Raw genomic sequence first — 19,957 nt, 5'->3', positions numbered from 1 at the left:
TGCAAGTTCACAAGTCAGGGATTCCCCTTACCTCCTTTCATGCTATTATTTATGCAAGCCTTGTTCTCTGGAGCTACCCACAATTCAAAATAATCTATTTGTTTAATTGAATTATCCTTTAAGAAGAGGAAATTGAAAAATGGGGCCAGTCCAAGAGACTTACTCTCAGTCAAAAAACAGCTTCAGAAACCAGTCACACATTGCTAGGGGTGAAAATGCAAAACCATTGATCTTCCTAAACTAACATGTTGTCAAAGAAAAAACTACTCACGAATTGAAATGAAACAGGAAGACTTTAAATAGGAACTCTTTCCTTAAAACATAATGTCTAAAATTTTTTGTAACTTGTATGAAGCTGTTGAAATAGAGAAGGCCTGTGGAAAAGTTAGAATATTAAAAAATATGCAGGCATAGTCAAAATAGATGTTTATATAAACTCCGCCAGCAAGAGGGAAAAGAAGGATCATTTCACTACTGTCAAAATTGGAGAATTATGTATGTGCACATAACATTAAGTAAAAAGGAGCAGATAAAATAAGACTTACACATTTCTTTCCAGTAAATAATTTACATGATAAGGAAATGAATGGTGCTTATCTAGAGTAAGCCTGCTTGGAAAGAAACCAAAGATTGATCCTGGAAGGAACGTCATCTACTACTGCTAAAATCCCAGCAAATTTTCTTGTTCTTTCTCTGAACATAAGCTGCTCAACCTTGAGCCAAGTTAGAAAGGTTCTTTTGCAAACATATGAACAAGCTATTCTTTATCCAGACAAATAATAGATAAATTGTGCTGGCAGCTTCAGCAGCCACATTTGCAAACCCTGCATGGGTAAGTCCAAAATTGTTTTATAACCAGTGACTTTAGTTTTTATCAGAAACTGACTGTAAAATTATAAAATAATTTTTGGAGAGTATCTAAGTGCTAAATCAGCATACTCAGCTGTTAGGAAATGCCAAGAGTTGCTGCTGGCAGGCTGTGAGGAGTTTTACCATGACCACTTTACACAGATACAGTGTCATTACATCACACATGAACACTCAGAGTATGCCAACAAAACAGTGTAAAGCAAATTAACTTCTGGCCTCACATTAAGTCATCAGCTGGGACTTAAGTCAGTGCCCATGGACATTTTTACAGGCAGAACTTTACCCATTACCTGTGATGTGTAAAACAGTTGTAGCTGTGTGGAATCCACAGGGAAAGCTAGCTAATATCAACGTGGTTCAAACATAAGCATTCCACCTGGAGAGATGCATACAGTAAAGGCTTGAAATCAAGTAAACATGACAACCTGGATTCAGGTTAAAATGATAATTTTAATATCTGGGTGAATGAAGACACCTTGGACATCTGAAATATATTGTCAGCTCTTTGTGGCTGGGCTACAAGAGATGCATGTGCACGTCCAACATCAAAATGTCCTGCTGCCTTGTATTGTTGATCTTTCTGCCTTTGGAATGCTTGTGGAATTCCTGGTAGGCCATCCAGAACATGGAGTTTGTGCACTGAAGAAGGTGCTTGTACAGCTCTGGTTCCTCACAAGAGACTCTGGCTGTGGTATGTACAGTGTGAGCCTGCCCCGAGTTGAGCGGTGCTGACACAGCACCTCTGTGAATTGCACTTGGCAGGGCAGGCTCCTCCACTGCTGTTTGCCCCGCCTGGTGCACAGAGGTGTGCGAGGAGCAGGGTGATGCTAAAGGCACTCTGCCCTCCCTCCCAGCCTCAAGCTGCATCTGCTCCTCACACAGCTATTAAACAAAGACTGCTTGGCAGCTCCAACCCATCCACACTGTTCCTGGTGTTCTGAAAGACTGAAATTACAGAGGTTCATCCAATTTTCCTAGCAATGGAACTGGAAATGCTCCTTACATACAGGCAATGAGTACAGTTTTTTTACAGCAAAACATATTTTGCTTTATTTTCTCTTTCCGCTTCCCCCTCCCTCCCCCCCTTCCTTTGCTTAGGCTGAAGTTTTTGCACTCTGATTTCACTTGTGAGTCTTCCTGTATTTTCCCTGAAGATTCACAGAACAGATGTTGCTGTGTCTTGGGTTATTTTTAAATTTCCCAGGGAGAACAGAGGAGAGAAAGTAGAGACATGCTTCTTCTGTTGAGGGAGAGGCACATCAGAGGGTAAGATAGTGCTCAGCACTGCTTGGATTGTTTACACTGGAAGTATTTTGTTGATCGTTTCCTGACATTATATCCTGTTTTGCTAACAGAGGTGGTTTTAGCCAGTCACCAAATTTACATTTTCATTTACTTGTCCATTCACTTCTTCTTTCCCCAGATAACAGTTATCCTTATCTCTCTTTTACAAATAAAAGTAAGGCTGACTGTACAAAGTACTGAAAGCTAATGCCAAAGACAAGCTTCTGTGCTCTAGAAGTTATACAATGTTTTGATTGTCCAAATTGTCAAACATTCTAAATTATGTCAAGTGAAGATGCAACCATCAAATTCACCTTCCCACTTTGCAGGCAAGTGGAATGTTTTAAAGACCAAAATAAGTCCACAGCACATTTCAAGAGTTGTAGGAATGTTAATCCTACAGGACACAGGATTGAACTCCACCCGTGCTCTGCCCAGGATGCAGGATTACTCACGCACCTAATGCACTGCCATTTTCCTTCCATGTGTACATCCACTCTGATCCTGACAGAACCCCCTGAGTTTCTCTAGGTTCCCCCTAAAGGAGCCCCTGGGATTTCTCTTTATCCTCTAAAAGAGGCCAAGGCATTGTTATGACAATCATATCTACTGGGCAGCTATGGCTTGAAGAAACTGATGTAAATTATTTATGAGCTAGTGGCTGTAATCACAATGTCCCTGGTGTTGTCGAAACACTCAAAAAGGATGCCATGAAACACACCTGCTTAAAGAAAGGTAGCTAGGACTGCAAAATCAAGGAAAACACAAGATTTTTAAGTATTAACTGGTTTGTTTCCCTTTGTCAGCAAAAGACGTATGAACAAACCATCATGTGGATAGCAAGGAGGGTTTGCATGTACAGTCGGGGTCATTGTGCTGCTCTTGAGCTATTGCGGGGAGAGAAGGACGGTGCTGTGGGAAAGCTGACAAACCAGCTGGCGACGCCAGGAATGAATCGTGGTAAAGCCAAGGGACAGGGAGGTGACCCAGAGCTGCGGCACGGGAGGGGCGGCTGTGAGTGGCACCGGCGGTGTGACAGCCTGGCTGGGCATGATGCAACGCCGCCCGGCCGGGCCGCTCTGCCCGACTCCCAGCAGCGCAGCAGCCGCGCAGATGAAGGGCCGGGCGAGGCACAGGCCAGGGCAATCCCGCAGAGCCCCGGCTGGCCCGGGCTGCCGGGCAGGAGCTCAGGGCACAGGGCTGGGGCGGGCCAAGCTGTCCTGCTGCTCAGCGGGTGGGACCATGCCTGCTCCCAGCCCTGTGACACCCGGCAAGGCAGGAGCCTGGGGACACGGCAGGGAAAGCACAGGGCCAGGGCGAGCCTGCGAGAGGAGCCGGGCTGAAACAGCCTCTGACTGCCAAGGTTTGCGCAGCAGCAGAGCCGCCACCTGCTCGGCGCCTTTCTTTGTGGGGCGATGGTCAGTGAAGACAAAGCTACCGAAAGGGCCCTTTATTTAACCGCATCGGTAAAAAATAAAGGAAGAGACCCAACACACACAAATAACCAGGGGCCAGCCCCTCAGCACCACCTCTGCCGCGGAGGGCGCGGGCTGCGGGCCCGGAGCTCCCGGCCAGGCGAGCCCAGCGCGGGGAGAAGGCCGGGCCGCCCTCCCCGGCCGCCACCGCCCCGCCGGCGCTGCCCCCGCCCCCGGCCGGCCCTGTGGCGGTGACGTCCCGGGCCGGGCCGGGCCGTGCCGTGCCGGGCGGCGGGGGCGGCGCAGAGCAGCGCAGCGGCGGCGGCAGCAGCAGCAGGGCTGGCAGCGAGCGGGGCGCCGAGCGCAGCAGCAGCAGCACCTCCATCAGCAGGTAAGGACGCGGCCTCTCGGCCTCCGCCGCCCGCTCCTACCCGCGGCGGGAGGCGGCGGCCGTCCGGGCCGGCCTTGGCGCTGCCCCTCGGCTGCCCCCGCGCCCCGCTCGCCCGGGCAGGTGAGGCAAGGGCCGGGCCCTCGGCGGGGCAGCGCTCCGGCCAGCGCCCCGCGGGACCGACCTGCCGGAGCCGGAGCTTAGAATCCCTCTGGACTGTGCTGGACTTCCTTAAATTGTCATGGAAATTCTTTCCTTTGTGGGCTTGTTTGGGTTTTTCAGTATCATCCTCTGTGAAATTCCATCCCTGCGGAGTTACAGCTAAGCTTCCCTCTTTGGTTCAGAAACATTTTTGTGCTGGTGGGATTGTTCTTGTAAGAGAAAATAACATTTGTGTAGCCTTTACTGGCCGGACACAGTACGACTGGTAGTTCAGTGGAAAAACGGCTTCTGGAGTATTTCTGCTTGAAGTACTTTTGCAGGCTGCGGTTTGGAGAGCAGCGTGTGTCACTGTGATGTACAACTAAAAACCAATACCCCATTCCTGTAACTTGCATCCATTACTGAACAGGAAAGCTTAAAAGGGTTCGTCTCCTTAATGGTTAGAATACAACTTGCAGTGCAGCAAATACACTGCTGGTGCTTGTCTGATACTTGGCTCTCAGGTTCTGAACTAGTAAATGCCACCAAGGCCTGTAGGATGGAGGTAGCCGAACTAATAATAGTTGGCCGGTTCTGTAAAAGGATGGTTGTTATCGGTTGTTTCAGCGAGCACTGCTGACTGCCAGCCCGTGTTACAAAGGTGCAGGGCAGTGTATGTCGTGACTTGTGCCCTGTGGTGCTCCCGGAGGGATCAGACCTTTGAGGCCGCACAGTTCAGCGGGCATCGCCGGGCTGCGGGCAGCCCATGCACTGCGCTAAGAGCCGCCCGAGTACAAAGGTTGGCCGCGGGACTGAGCCTTCCTTCTGTTGCAAGTGTGACAGATTAACAGGGTGGAGATGAACTCGTGAGCTAAATGTCATCTGCGCTTTTAAACTTTATTTTTTAGTGGAAAAGAAAAGCCCAACAAGACCAGAAATATTTTAATTTTTTAAATGTTAATTTTGAAAACTTAAAAGTGTAAGCAAATCTCTTGCATTATTTGTTTAAATGCAATAAAGCTTCTAACACACAAGTTAACTTTTAAATGTATGGTTTATAAAATAACTGCAAAAGATCTGTGTTATTGAGGTGGAAGAGTAAATATCAGAATTACCAGAGCACAAGTTCCAAACCCTTGTGATGTTGCTTTTAATAACGTAGAAATTAAGATTTAGCTTGACACTATTTTTAGTGAACGGGTTTTTAATGTGTCTCAGTTAATAAACTATTTAGTGAAGGCACAGTTATGCCTTTGACTGTAAAACTATAAAGCCAGCAATGCAAACATAAAAGCAGTAAACTTTCCTGCGAGGCTGAATAGCTTTCTGAATTAAAACCATGTCAGTATTAGTTAGCAGAAATTCTAAGTTGAACTAATTTCCCCACCCCCATTATTTCTAGTCAGAGGGGGCATTCCTCTATAATCTGCACTAAGTACTGTGTCCTGCAGCCTCCGGCACTGCCATGTGCCTTTGTTTTGATAATGGGTCAGTATTTTGACCCATTAACAATAATGTCCTCATAAGGAAGGTGAAATAGTGCTTCCTTGTGCCTGGTCTGCCAGGGTGGAGAAGGCTTTGTGACCCAATGTAACCTTTGTATTTCTGTGCTATTTGATAACACTGGTCTGAGGAAAGATTTCAGGTTTCAGAAATTTTGACAGTCTTATGAGTGATGTGGCAAAGTTGAGTAGGGGCTAACTTTTTATCAGAACAAAATGTGAAGGCATACGATTAAGCTGGCAGGTTCAAAATGAACAAAAGAAGTGTGTTTTTGGTTTTGACCCAATGTGTGGTAAGTTAAGCTTTGGAAATCCTTCTGAAGCATGTGGATATTCAAAGTTTACAGGGACTTGAAAAGCAGCTGGACAAATTCATGGAAGAAAAACCCACTAAGGCTGACTTGTGTGGTGCACCTGAAGTAGCTCAGGGAGTCACCACGCTGAGCTCAGAGCTGGGACAATAGACTGGGAAAGTACTGTCAATTATTTATCAAATTTTTATATTAATTTCAGGCATTGACATAGTGCAGACAACAGTCCTGCTGTCTGACCCAGTAGGGCTGCTCTTAGGAAAATTGTTCAACTGAAGTTTTTGAGAAGAGCTGAACCAAAGGGACCAGGTATGGAGATAACAACTCTAAGTGATAATTCTCAGGAAATGATTATGAGTCACCATCAAACATCAGTTTAAGTGCTGCTGGGGGCAGTTCTGGCACCTTTGTACTTGTTGACATGGATATCTTTGATCAACAGAATTAGCACAAAATATGAAGGAGAGTGAGTAGGGCTTTCAGGCTGTGTTTTTGATGCTTTGCTTTGGAGGACAGAGGTTTCTGGCAAGTTCCAAGGCAGTATTTGAGTACAAGATACTATTTTCAGGAAGAAGATCCCATAATGCAGATGGGTAAAGTCGACTTGGCAGCAGCACCATGGAAGCAGATCTGAGGGTTATGTGGGATCACAAGAAGCACAGGGATGCAGTACTGTTGAAGTTCAGCATTTAGCTTTTCGTACTAGTGCAGCTTAAGTTAATAGAATAACGTGTCCAGTTTTGGCCACAGCCTGTTAAGAAAGATAAATTCAGATGACCAGGAATGGTCAAGCGGGGCTTAGGAAGGTTTTGGAAAATGGATCTGCAAAGAATATGTGTGTTTGGAAAGTGTGTTCCACAAAGCTAGACAAGCTCATTTCCAGCAGAAAGAGATGAGATGAGGGAACAAGAAGATGCTAGAGTATTAAAATTAGTGAGAAGTGGTTTGTGTTCCTCTGTCAGTGACTGTATCAAAAAAGATGAAACTAGTTTGCGCCAAAGACTTGATGAAGTTCCTAAAATCTGTTATGCCTTAGGGAAAACTGAAAGAAAGTAACGTTGTGCAATCTCATTTCTGCAAAGGTTTTTGAAAGTCAAATAGTATTTGTGTTAAGGATGTATTAAAAACACTCCTCAAAATTGTTTTACTTGTTCACATGCAGGGGCTTGAGTTTGAGGATTTCTTTAGGTGCCATCTGTATTTGGGCTTGAGTTTATATGGAAAAAAGTAATTTCAGTCCTCAAAAGATGAACAGTTTCTCTGATAAAGTCCTATAATCTTTCAGTTGCTGGTCATCTCATGTTACAGCTTAAGGCATTTGGTTTTAAAATAATTAGTGTTGAGGCAAACTACTGCATTTGACAAATGCAAAATGTTGTGGTTTAGGAGCATAGCCTGTAATACTGTAGGAAATGTCAGTGTACAACCATACTGTGATTCAAACCAGGAAAACCAGAGGGATAAAACCTGAGGTATTCATCATCTACTCTAGAATATACTGAGTGTGGCTTCATAACTTGTGTCCTAGTGTTACAGCATGTTTGGTCTGAAACACTTTCAAAAAGGACTTTCAAAATACCTAACTTAAAAAAAAATTGCCAGTTATCATATGTCTCTCATTTTGTATCCACTTTTTAAAGTATGAGAAGGCATTTTCTCATGGCAACATTTTAACATAGCTTGCTATCCCTAAGTTTCTACTTTGTTATTTCTTAGAATAACTGTTGCAGGTTTGTACTGAATACTAGTGACAGTGGCTTGTGTTTCTGAAGTATTGATAGTACTATATCAATATAAAGAACACAGAAAATTGTAGTTTTTGAATTGATGGCTGTGGATGAATTTTTGCCCCCTGCCCCCCGAAAAACCCAACAAAACCAGAAGTTTTGCAAAGCTGAATGAGAAGCATCAGCAGCCTTCATAGATTTTACTAAGGCTCTGATGTCAAGAAAAAACAGATAAATCCATGGGCACTTTAATCTCTGGTAGACTGATTTCTGTAAGTAATGACCATATAAATTCAATATATGTATTTTATTGGGGAAAGAATGCTAAAGCTGTCTTTTGTTAAGTGACCATCTTAGACTACCTATTCAAAAATCTGATTTAGCCAAAGCAAGTTCTTGTTTTGTTGTTGTTGTCGAGCTGTGTGCAGAAACAGAGCAGAGGGTGATGAGGCTGGGGAGGGCTGGGTCTCTTAGGCCACTGTGCCATGGTGCTGCAGCTCCAAGGCAGAGCCTGTTGCCTTCTGTGGACAGCATAGCCTGGCCTTGAAAAGGTGCTTTGGGACTCCCTGGTGCACCTACACATCTGAACTTCCTCCTGCTGCCAAGGGAGCTGCAGCCGCTGTGTTTACCCTGCTGGCTACTGCTCCTGTAGGCATGTGTGAGCTCTGCGAGCTGAACCGCAGCTCTGTCAGCAGCAGGGCACGCGTGAACGCTTGCTCAAGTGTGGGCTGGCGTCTGGCTGCTGTGGCTGTGCTGCCAGTCTTACCCAGGCACTGTGTCACTCCTGAAGCACTTCTGTCAAGCCAAGGGACCTTCCTTGTACTGTGAGTGCTTCTTCTTCCTCTCCAAGTGTGTGCATAAAGGGCAGTTTCTGCTTGCTCCAGGGAACGAGAGCTGGATGAGGCACCTGGAATTGAACTTCACTTTCTGTGTGCACAGCTTGCAGCAGAATGTGGCCAGTCTCCAAACTGAGATCGGGTCCTGGCAGTGCCAAACAGAGGTGCCATGAGCACTACCAGAACTGGGGTGGCCACTTCCATATGTGCATCTTTTAGGGCTTGATCTAATCTCAGAGAAATTAAAGAGAAATTCTCAGTCTTGAGCTAAAAGTCTGAATGAACCCTGATTTTGTAAATGTTCAGCAGATGGCCTTATTTATCATAAAAGAATTTTTTTCTTTTTTTTTTAAGTAACATCTCTTAAGAGATGCTGAATTCATTTTGCAAAGGTAGTTACACAGACAAATTAAGAGTATTATTTACACAGTGGATAATTGTTTCATGAGCAAATTTGTTTTCCTTGTAATTAACAAGACTTAGTGGACAGATTTGAAATTTGTGGAGGAAAAAAAAATAAGAAGAGTATTTACCAAAGCCAGTTGTGCACAAAAATCTCTTCAATATTAGCAAGATCTCTGGCTGTATTTCAGAAAAATATCAGCAACCTTCTGAATTATATCTAAATGTTTCTATGGATCCTTCAGGCCTGAGCTGAAGCCACAGAAATATCATTGCTTTTTACATTTTGAGCAAGTTCAGATTTGTATGGTCCAGAGCTCTGTCCCTCTCCTCTGCTATATTGTCTTTGTTGCCATGCACTCAGCAAGGTTTTGGTCGTGTTGGGTGCATTCTCAGAGTTCCAGATCCAAAGGAGCCCAGGGTGATACTGCAGTAGCCATATTCAGGAGGAAGCTGTCTGTGGGAGGACAGCATGTCCTTCTCCAGTCCCTAGGTGTGCTCTGTGCAGAGGTCATGCCTGTGGTGAGCTGACGGCACCCTTCCAAGTTCACACCTGTGCTTTGCTCTTTCCTGCTTTCTTCAACTTCAGTCCATCACAGCTGCTCTGCAGTGAGGGGATTGACAGCAATAAAACACTTTCACCAAGTCCTCTGTGCCAAGGAGAGACAGTGTTGCTGTGTCTCCTTTTGCTTTGTCGGGGTGAGCGCTGTGTGCAGGCACACCAAACCTGCTTATGGTGGCACTCTGCTTGTTTGAGGGGAAGGCACTGGAGAGTTTTGGGGAGGGTGCTCTGTAGCTGCTCATCCAATTCAAAGTTTAGCTGTGTGCAGTAATATTTTGTGATGTTGACCTTGCTTACGTACTGTAAGGTTTTCAGGACAGGCAGCAGAGCATTCAGGAATGAAGAATCTGACAAGCATTTTTGATGACTTCAATTTTAACAGTTCTGTTGGGTTGCAGTTTTGTAAGCAGTTGGGCTGAGCTAATTGACTGCTGGACCCTGAAAGGAGAAATGGCTGCATCTTCTTGTCCTTCCCAGCAGTGTGCATGGTCGTGGGGCTCCTTCACACCCCAGTGCAAATGGCTGGCTCTGCAGAAAGCAACAAATCCCATCACCTTTCTCTTTTCCATATCTGTGAAAATCCATATCCGTATTTCCATTTCTGTCTGCAGAGGTAGAGCAGCACAGAGGAGAGGAGGCAGACGAGGTGTGATAAGTCATTGTCGTTCAGCTCACCCTCTCTCAGGAAACCACAACCTATTTTGCAGTCTCAGACCTGTGTAACCTGCATTGCCTCTACCCAACGTTAGACAAATGCCTCCAAAGCCCTTTGCAGAGAGAAATAGAGACATAAAGAGTATACATAGGGAAATTTAATAGAATCATACAACTACAGAAGGGCCTGGGTCGGAAAAGACCCTAAAGATGATCTAGTTCCAACACCCTGCTGTGGGCAGGGACACCCAGGCAGAGTCACATACAAGGACAGAGTCATAGAGTAGGATGGGACAGCATTGTAAGATCATGGACTTCAAAGGGCCCTAGGATAATATGGACTTTTATTACTGTGTAAAGATAGAAACACTTGGGTTTAGTGCATGTTTTAGGGGAGAGAATGAGTAATGAGTTTATTTTGTGGTTTTGGGGGTGGGCATTTCTTTGTGTTTTTTTGTTTTGTTTTGTTTTTTTTTTTTTTTTTGTTTTGTTTTGGTTTTGGGGTTTTTTTTTTGGTTTTTTTTTTTTTTTTTTGGTTTTTTTTTTTTTTTCTTTTTGTTACCTGGGATCCTTTACAAAGATAGGGAAACTGGTGATATAAATATTTGTCTCATTTTCTAGGCACCTAAGGGAGTTATTTTTTCAGTGTTTGCCAATTGCTTTAAAGCCTTGGCAGCATTCATGCAGGCAGCCTTTATGGCAGGTGCTTGTGCACACAAATGGCATTCTGCAGTGGCTTCTATCTCCCTGCTGGACAGCAAGGAGTGTTACTGATGTGGACATGCCAGGAACGATGCTGTTTCTCCTTCTCTGATACTTGTTGCTTTGCTTTTCAATGAGTGTACTGCTGGGCCTGTCTGTCCTCCTTTTCTGATTTTTTTCCAAAACAGAGCCACTAATGGTTTTTACAGATTTTAGTAGCTGATCTTCTTTTGGCTGTGGTTAAAAGCATTGCTTCAAATTTCAAAGTTCTTGGGAAACAGGAGAGGTGGGCTGTCATAGTTGTGTTGAATTGGGGTTGTTGGGAACAAAGCACTCCTGTTTCTTCTGTACATGTGCAGTTTTGCAGACGGTGGGATGATCTCTGTCTTCAGTTGTCATCCCATTACAGTACTCCTGCATCTTCTCAAACACCTGAAATTAGTATGGTCAGACACTTAATCTTGGATTATTTGGACCTTGAGATAGTGTTTGGTTCACTGCATGAATGTCCTATATTAATATTTTTTCTCTTTGGGTGTTTGGACATGCACTATGGAGTTTTAAAAAAGTCTTACACCTTAGTATTTTTTTAGATCATTTATGCAAAAACAAATTTTAAGCTTTGTTTAGGGGAAGGATGTATTTTGAAATACCTTTTATGTCATATTCTGATGGTAATCTGAAAAAAAATTTAGATCTTGTTTTATGTTTTGCTGTAAAGTTCTACATCCTTTCAAAGGAAAAAGATTATTTCTTACTAAGCCAGGCAGAGGAATGTGAGCCATGAAGTTTCTTAGCCTTTTATCATGCTGTACAAGTCATGTCTTGCTCAAAAGGTCAACACCCACAGAACATGCTTTTCTACAGTTCAGTGGTCTAAGCAGCTGCTTTTCTTGTGGCTGTAGGAATCTTTCCTATTATCAATGAACATGCAGTCTTTTGATGATATGACATCTGATGCTATGGCTATTTCTGGGTTATGTGTTTATAATGTAAATTATATCTATTCAACACTAAAGCAGCAATGACAAACATAAATAATAATAATAAATAATGTGTTTGCCATGTACTCTTACAGATTATTCTTTCAGTTTAAATCCTTGCAGCTTTTCCCAGTTTTGCATACATGTATGTATGTATTTTTGTGAAATATTACATCAGATTTCTTTTAACTTAGAACTAAAAATAGTTTATTTTGGCATCTGTTGGAGTTTAGCTTCTTTGTTTCTGTTGCTACAGAGTTCTGTGTCTGTTCATGTAGTAGTCAGCCTAGCAAGTGTCATAATATATAAAGTTGGTTCATAGACTTTCTGGTTTTTTAAATTGCTCTTTGGAGCTTCTGTTACAGTCTGGGATCAGTTACCGATCTCTTTAGAAAGAGTTGTTTGGGTTTTTTTTGGTTTTGTTTTTTTTAATGCCTTAAAAATGCAGTTGTATTTCCTGATATTTTGTTTGCTTGTTTTTGCCTAATAAAAGCTTGGGATATTGAGTGAGTAATAAGTACTGACTGCTTGAGTACATAGGATGGAAGTGGAAATTTATATGGTTTAAAAAAAAGCCAAACAGCTGTCTGAGATGAGTTGTTTTAGGATTAATCCTGGTCTCTTTACAAATCCCTTTGGGAGAGAAGAGGGCAGACAAAAGGCACTTCATGTCACTGGCGTGTTTACTGAGTGGCTCTGCTGCTTTAGCCCAAGGGAGGAGGCGGGAGCAGGGGAACGGGAAACTACGGGGAAGAGGAGGAGTACTTTGGGGTGAGCTCCTTAAGAAATACATGAAGGCTGAAGGGTGATGCCAAGGTGGGAAAGTCTGAGGAGCTGAGAGGACCAAAGTGACCACAGCAAGAGGAAACACTTGAAGACTGCAGTAGAAGAAAAATGACTGCTTTTGTGAAAACAGGTTAGCACCGGGGGCTGCCCTTCCTGCCCTGCCTGGGCAGGACTCTGAAGCCGTGTCTTCCTCATCAAACGTCAGGCGCTGCCTGAGCCCGGTGCATGTCCAGGCACTGACCCTGGGTGTGCCTGCTGTGGGTGTAAGACCACGACACCTTGCAATTTGGGCTAAGTATTTCACCTCAAGACAGGTAAAGTTTTTGGAGTGACATCTGAAGGTGTGCTTAGGTGTGGTTAGTGGTAATTAATGAAAGCTAATTGGCTGATGTTTTTCTAGGACTCAGCATATTCTCTCCAGCAGCCTCTTGTTTCCATTGGTCATCTTGTTGGAAATGTCCAAGTAGTTTTTAGGGGACCAGGCTGTACATACTTAAAGGAGAAATTTGAATGGGCAAGATGCAGCTGTGCATGAGGCTGCTGTAGCTTTGGTTTGTTCAGTTTGATCAGCTGCTAAATTTTAAATTCATGGCCTAATTTTGCGTGGAACATTTTATAGGCAGGCAAACCCACAAAACTCTAACAAGTAATCTCCAGTCTGACACGGAAGGAGGCACATCTGTGTGAGGATTTTCTTCCCAAGTGTTTGATTTTATTTTGTTTCAGGCCTTTGTGTAAGGAAAAGCTGTGTAACTTGCACACATGTAAAGACAGAGGAGAACTGAGTTGAATGTGAAGTAATAGCCATCGTATGTAGTGAAAAATTAGCCTAGTAATGTTAGCAAGCATTTGAACAAAGTTTGCTGATTGGTGAGGGTGCTCTTTATTTTTGAAGCTTGTGTTTTAGCACACTTCAAGTTACTACTGTTGAAAAACAAGGATGGTTTTTTTCCTTTTTTCTAACAAATCACTTCCCTCAAACATCTCCTGCAAATGTTCGGACTGTGCTGTTTTTCTAACATGAGCTAAAAGCTTGTACTAACACGCAGGGAAGTAAAGGAAAACTATTGTGCCTTTGCTATTATTATACTCTTGTCAAAGTCTTTGCATCTGTTTAAATACTAACCAGAAGAAAATGTGGGAGGAGAATAAAGGTTTTTTAAAAGTCTTCCCTTAGCTGAGTAGAATTTCTCCTTTTTCAGACTATCTTCAAGGGCTTCCACCCAGCTGGGACAGGAATGGCATGGTGTGGAGCTTGGGTGCTGCAGGCTATAGCAAGTAATGGGATACAGACCTTAGTTCAGTGATAGCTGATATCACCTCTTTGCACTGTTGAATGTAATGGCAGTCAAATTTTGACCCAGATGCATGTGATAGCATTCATTTGGAGCTCAGTGGAGTGTAGAACATAATGAATGCTGCAGTGGATGTTGTTAGCATGTCACCTGGATTGGCTTCCCGGGGTTGCATCGTGTCTTGCCTGTCATTCATCTGCCTGGATCACTCTGGTGCAATACGGATCCTTGCTGGTGCTTCATGTGCTGATATTTGTTGACAGCTTCACAATGTGTCTCCCTCTGCATCAGACTTCTTTTTTCAAGATCAGCTTCTGCCCCTAAAGAATCTCTGTGTAAGTTATTCCCAGGACACATGCCTTTTTTTCATTTATGTTACAGTCCTTGCAGGATATCCTGCCTTTTGTGTTTCACAACCTGCTGGCAATGGGAAGGATTTGCATGGCGTCAATCCTACAGATGAGCACGCAGCTTCGCAGGCTCTGTGTCAACTGCCTATACCAAATCAGATTGCAAATGGAGTTTGTACAATCCAGCAAGTAAAACTGGCTGCATCACTGTGGTTTTCTGAGGATGAAAGAGATGCTGTCTTTTGCTTTACTTATCAGCCAGGCTTGGTGTCTAGTCAAAAGGGTAGTGGAGAGATGCAGGGCAGAACATTGGTAGAAGCAGAATTTGAAGATTGGGAAGAGAGTTTAATCAAAATCTGTGTTTTCTTCTTTGTTTTCTGCCTTCCCTAGTGGAGAATGACCAATGTCATACCAGTTAGCACTGGATTGGGAATGGTTGTAATTACTTGAAAGCTGTCAACCTGCAGTTAACCCTGCTCATCAGGCTGAGGTTTGGAGAGCGATGTGGAGGACACATTTGCTGCAGGGAGCATTCCTGTCCTGGCAAGCTTTGCTCATGTGTGCCCAGCACTGCCTGGGAAGCCCTGCAGTAGAACGTGCTGGCTCTCCATGCGAGTCAGCAGGAAGGAATACTTTGTCTTGTTGCAGGCTATTGTGAGCTGCTGCTCTGCTGGGGACTCCTTTGGCTTTTCACAGTGGTCCTTGCACCAGATGATAACGTGCTGAGCTTGTTCTGGTCAGCAAAGCTCCTTGTCACTGTGCCAAGAGCACCCTCACAAAGAAAGCCCTATGCCTTTTACCTCCTAAGTGAATCCTAATGTGGATTCACTACATTCCTGGATCAAAGTAGCAGTCAGTCTTCCTGTTTTGAAAAAACGGAACTGGGGACAATACTGTTGCTTTGAGATGAAGATCTGCTTTTCAGGCTAATTTTAGGTGCAGCATCATGTGTAAGGAGGAGGCAGTTTAGAGCAGAGGGGCTCGACAAGGGGACATCCAAAATGATGAATGCTGGTGTTGGGCAGGGTGGTGTGGGCAGAAGCAGCCACATGGGAAAGCATGATCTGGAGCAGTGGCTGCTGAGCTGGGTGCATGCTGGACAGGGCAGGCTGAGCAGATGTGATTGACCTTCCAGGCAGAGCCTTGCTGCCTGGGCTCAGAGCCTCAGCACAGGGCAGGGTGAGCACAGCTCCACTGGCAAGATGGGCAGCTGTGGGCCTCTTGTGTTCCCCAAAACAAAAAGCAGTCCAGAGCATTGCAAGGCATTTCTTAGATTACAGTTTTGATTCAAAATGAGAGTTTCTTTCTAGAAAAAAAGGAATTTTTTAAAGGCATTTTGAGGCTGGGAGAAAAGATAAAACTAAGGGATACCTAGAGAAAGGGGAGAAGCCAAGTATCAAAAAAGATGAAAGTCATTCACCACAATCAAACCCTATGTTTTATTCCACTGCTACAATAGAAAAGCAGGTCAGGTAAAAAAATCAGTTGTGTGTCCTAAACCTCCCTGATGCTTTTCAGCATAAATCTAGTTGAAGAGACCTTCAGTGGTAGAAGCTTACAGGAAGGCTGCTGTAGTTATTAGAGCACTTCCTGGGTGGCTCAGCCTTCATCTCTGAAGCCACACCTGGTGTATTAGGGTTTCCTATGCTGGTATTTCTGTTATGCTGGACACGTTCCCAGAATTCTGTCAAGAGCTTCTGTATCAAAGGAGGATCATCCCACAGCACAGGCTGCTGAGTGCGTGGAGAAATTAGGTAAACTACAGCAGCCAGTAAAACTTGAATGAGTTTTATAGAGGGAAGCTGAGAAAGCAAATGCTTCTTTTATTACCTTTGAAATATAGTTGTGTTTCTCTCTTGTAATTGAGTGTCAGCAACTTTTGCTAACTTGTCACTTCTAAAAAAAGTTTTCTTTTTTTTCTTAACAGACACGCAGTGATATTTTTATTTTAGGAAATTTAGATTTCTGTTCTTCACAGGTCATAACACTGGGAATTTAGCCAGCAGATTTCACCCTTGTGTCTGAAGGCAGCATAGAAACTGGACGTGCAGGCATTTGAGAAGGCATTTGATTAATCTTGTTTCCTTTATTGTTCCCAAGTTATTGGAGTTATTCAAGAGGCATGCATTTTTTTTAAATTCGAGTAAGCCGTAATAGCCAGCAAGTTCTTTTCATTAATCACCCAAGTAAAGTAGAAACTCTGGGAGCTGTGAAATTCCTCTGAACAGAACATTGATACCAAAATGCAATTGGTTTGTATTGTTTTTTATTTATTAATAGAAATAGTTTTTATTATGGTTTTTATTTATTAATAGAAATAATAAGAGAATTCTTCAGACTTTGTGTCCTTCCTTCAGTCAATAAAAGGAAGCACATACCTCCCTGTAATTGAAGACAGGTATGCTATTGTGGAGGGTGGAACAGGACTCTCTGTAAGGAGAGGTGGAGTCTCCATTAAGTGGTGTGATTCATATGTTGATGCATTCTGCAAAATAGGTCTGCTGGTTGGTCGTGTTTTGTTTTGGCTTTTTCTTTAGTTCAGTGGGTGGAAAGTTGTATCATTGGGCTGTTCTGTACTACATTTTACTCTTTTTGAATTCAGTTGTTCTTGAGTTCTTGCCTCAAGACTTCATGTAGGTCACTGGGAGGAGGCTGAGCCCCATGTGATTGCTGCTGTCTCAGCACCAGAGGAACTGGAGCTTTCTGGGTTCTGAGAAGTCCCTGACTTGCAATAATCCTCCAGGATCTTCATTGTACTTACATTCTACACAATTGCTTCTTTTACACTGTTTTGAATTTTTTTCTAAGATGACCTTAGAGGATCTCTAATCACATGATAATGTGAAACAACTGTACTTAAAAACTTTTAGATTTTAGTTCCCATGAATGATTCAAAACCAAAAATTCATCCCCAGGGAGGACTTTTTACTCTAGAAAGGAAATGCAGGAAATCTAGGAGGAATTTAGTGTTAGCTTCCCCCTGCCCATCCAAGGTGGCACTCAGTTGATCCAACTATGTGAAGAAATATCCATCATGACAGCAGATTTGAAAAATTTCTATTTGCAAGGAGGAATTTGAATTAATCATATCTAACTTTTGTGTTGAATTCCTGATCACTGGCTTAAGCTCCCATGGAGCTCAAATTTTGGTGAAAGAAAATATATGGGAAAGAAAATCTATCTGAAGCAATGAAATATATTAGCTGGAATATAGGAAGTGCTGAAGACTTCCAGATTGGAGTTCTAAATAGAATGCTTGAGTGAACTTGGCTTGCTGCACTACAGACTACAGGTCCAGGAAGCTGAAGAGGATGCTCTGTAAAGCCTGGAGAAGAGGAGCAGCAGGTTGTCTTGTTGTGGGTCCACTGATGATAAGTTTCACATGACCTCACAGTCTTTCCTTCCATAGCAGTACAGTCTCTTCTGCATTGTATTCCTTGTCTTTTACAAACTAGTTATATACTAGTTTTCCATGAAAAAAAATCAAGGACTGTTGACTGTTTTGTGGTTTGCTGTTTTGTAATCAGCAGGGTAAGGGTCTTGCTTGTAATCAGGAATATGTCAGTTAAATGTTTTTAACCTGAGGACTTTACATGTGACTTACTGAACTGTGTTCTAGGCTTTTTGATTGACATCATTAGCATTTCTGAGTCCATGGAATATCTGTAAATGCTGAAACCAGCCAGGAATCTGGCTGGTTCTCAAGTGTTTTTGTCAAAAGGCATTAGTGCTTACCTTTGACTGTGTCAGTGTGTATACTGAAAAAAACCCAAAGAAGCTGCTTTGCAGACTAGGTGTGACAACTTGTAAACCAGATAGAAAAATATTTAACTAGAAAGAAAAAAAATTAGTCTTAATTTAAAATCTGTGTTAGTGGTTAAAAGTAATTCTTCAAATAATTTTCAAAATTGTGTTTAAAGTAGTTTCTGTATCAAGTCTATATGGTTACTGTTTCCACTGGCTGTGTATTACAGCTTTTTCTGCTAGACTGAAGTATTCTGTATTTTGCCTTCCATGTAAATATTACATGTACTTAACCTGTCATTACATGACCCTCACCTTTTCTTATTTGGTAAAGAGTTGTTTAAAACCAGATGGAATTTTTGTGTGGCTGGTACTGAGCATTTAGAGGAAAGTTGTGCAAGGAGGTGTCTTACCTTAGCCTTGTAAGAACAAAGGGATGTGTCTTTGAGGTTAGAAATTAGTAATAATGTATTTTCAGTGGGGAGGATTTTGAAACTATTGATTTAGATTGTTCTAGAACTGGAGGAAGGCTTTAAACATGCTGCTTTTGATCACAGAAGGTGTTAGAATTAAAGGAAAAAATTAAGACGATTTAAATATCTTTGAAGCATGCTTAAGAACTATTTCATGTTATCCTCTTCACTAATTGATTAACTGGATAATAGGTTTAAATGTACCAAATAACAAAACCCCTGGATTTCATAGCAACTGATCTGAAATGATCTAATTAAGTTTGGGTTTTCCTCTTGAGTCACCTGGGTGAATCCTAATGATTTATAGCAGATTGCATTAAATTGAGTTGTGCCTGTTTCTTGGAAATAGTGTTGAGAAAATTAGAAATTTCTGCAAGAACATAAATTAGATAAAAGTACTGAGTGGAAGTGTCTGTTTCATGCTTTGTGGTCCTCCTCACTCATATAGGCAAATCCATTTGATTACTGTTCTTGATGGTTTTGATATTGATATTGATATCGACAGTGGTATATGTAGACATGTAGCTAGGACATGGTTTGAACCTGTGATATCAGTTTTGCTAATTAAAAAATAATTTAATCTTTTTGATTTTTGAACCTCCTGAAATTTCTGCTGAGCACCATTCTGCTGAATTTCAGTTATAAATTTCATGTGTGGGGTCTTTGAAATATTACTTTTTCTTAATCTTCTCAACCAGCAGTTATTTTTAACTGTTCTAGAGGAGTGTTATTTAAATCCTAAATTTTATATGGGCCGTATCTCTGTGATCCACAAAAAGTGCCCTACTTTAACAGTTGAGAAACACAATGAATGTGAACCCTGACATTTCCTTGACATGAAATAGCTCAAGGAAACTTTGGTAGTCAGTTCCAGAAAGTTTGGTAATGGAGGTTCTGTTACACTTTCCTTTTTTCCCTTTATGTTGCATAAACACAAGAACAAAGAATACAGTTGTTAGGCAAATGCTATATGTACATTTTTTTCTTTTTGAAATGTTAAAAATAATTGTATTTATTTTCTGATAATCAAAGTCATAATTTTCTAGACTGGCCTTGAAAATCTGAAGTCAAGTTGTGTCCAAATAATTCAGGTCATGCTTGTATGTATTTTAGATTTATTTTAATTTTTTTTTATTAAACATTGTAGGTAATATCAGTTGGGAAGATAAAAACACTTGCTGAACAAAATTTTCTGAGCTATGGAAAAAACCATGGGGTTTGGGAAGGTCTGAGTTTTAAACCTGAATTGTGAAAATATGCTTAACATTGTGGATATGACTGTATTGTTGTATCAAGTATTTTGCTTTTAATAAAGGGAAAGTTTTATGTCTACAAAAGAATTGTATGCTCCTTGAGTCTACCTGTAATTCAACGTTCATGTAGACTTTGTTTATTTTTCACACAGAATCATAGAATGGTTTGGGTTGGATGGAATCTTAAAGCTCATCTAGTTCCAGCCCCTCTGCCATGGGCAGGGACATGTTTCACTAGACCAGGTTGTGCAAAGTCACACTTTCAGGATGGGGCATCCA

At 42.3% G+C, this 19,957-nt stretch overlaps 1 protein-coding gene across 4 annotated transcripts in view; it reads left to right on the top strand.

The window, feature by feature from the left end:
- The first annotated feature begins 3,877 nt into the window (after window positions 1–3,877).
- The window catches only part of MYO6 (myosin VI), a 103,327-nt gene continuing 87,247 nt past the window's right edge, over window positions 3,878–19,957 (top strand). For all 4 annotated transcript variants that reach the window (XM_063152888.1, XM_063152886.1, XM_063152885.1 and 1 more), the window contains exon 1: window positions 3,878–3,960. The gene's annotated coding sequence lies outside the window, so the exon portion shown is untranslated. The remainder of the gene's footprint in view (window positions 3,961–19,957) is intronic.

The sequence above is a fragment of the Melospiza melodia genome, chromosome 3, assembly GCF_035770615.1.
Source record: "Melospiza melodia melodia isolate bMelMel2 chromosome 3, bMelMel2.pri, whole genome shotgun sequence".
NCBI classification, from domain to species: domain Eukaryota; kingdom Metazoa; phylum Chordata; class Aves; order Passeriformes; family Passerellidae; genus Melospiza; species Melospiza melodia.
The sequence above is the reverse complement of the archived record's forward strand: the minus strand, read 5'-3'. Positions and strand labels throughout refer to the sequence as shown.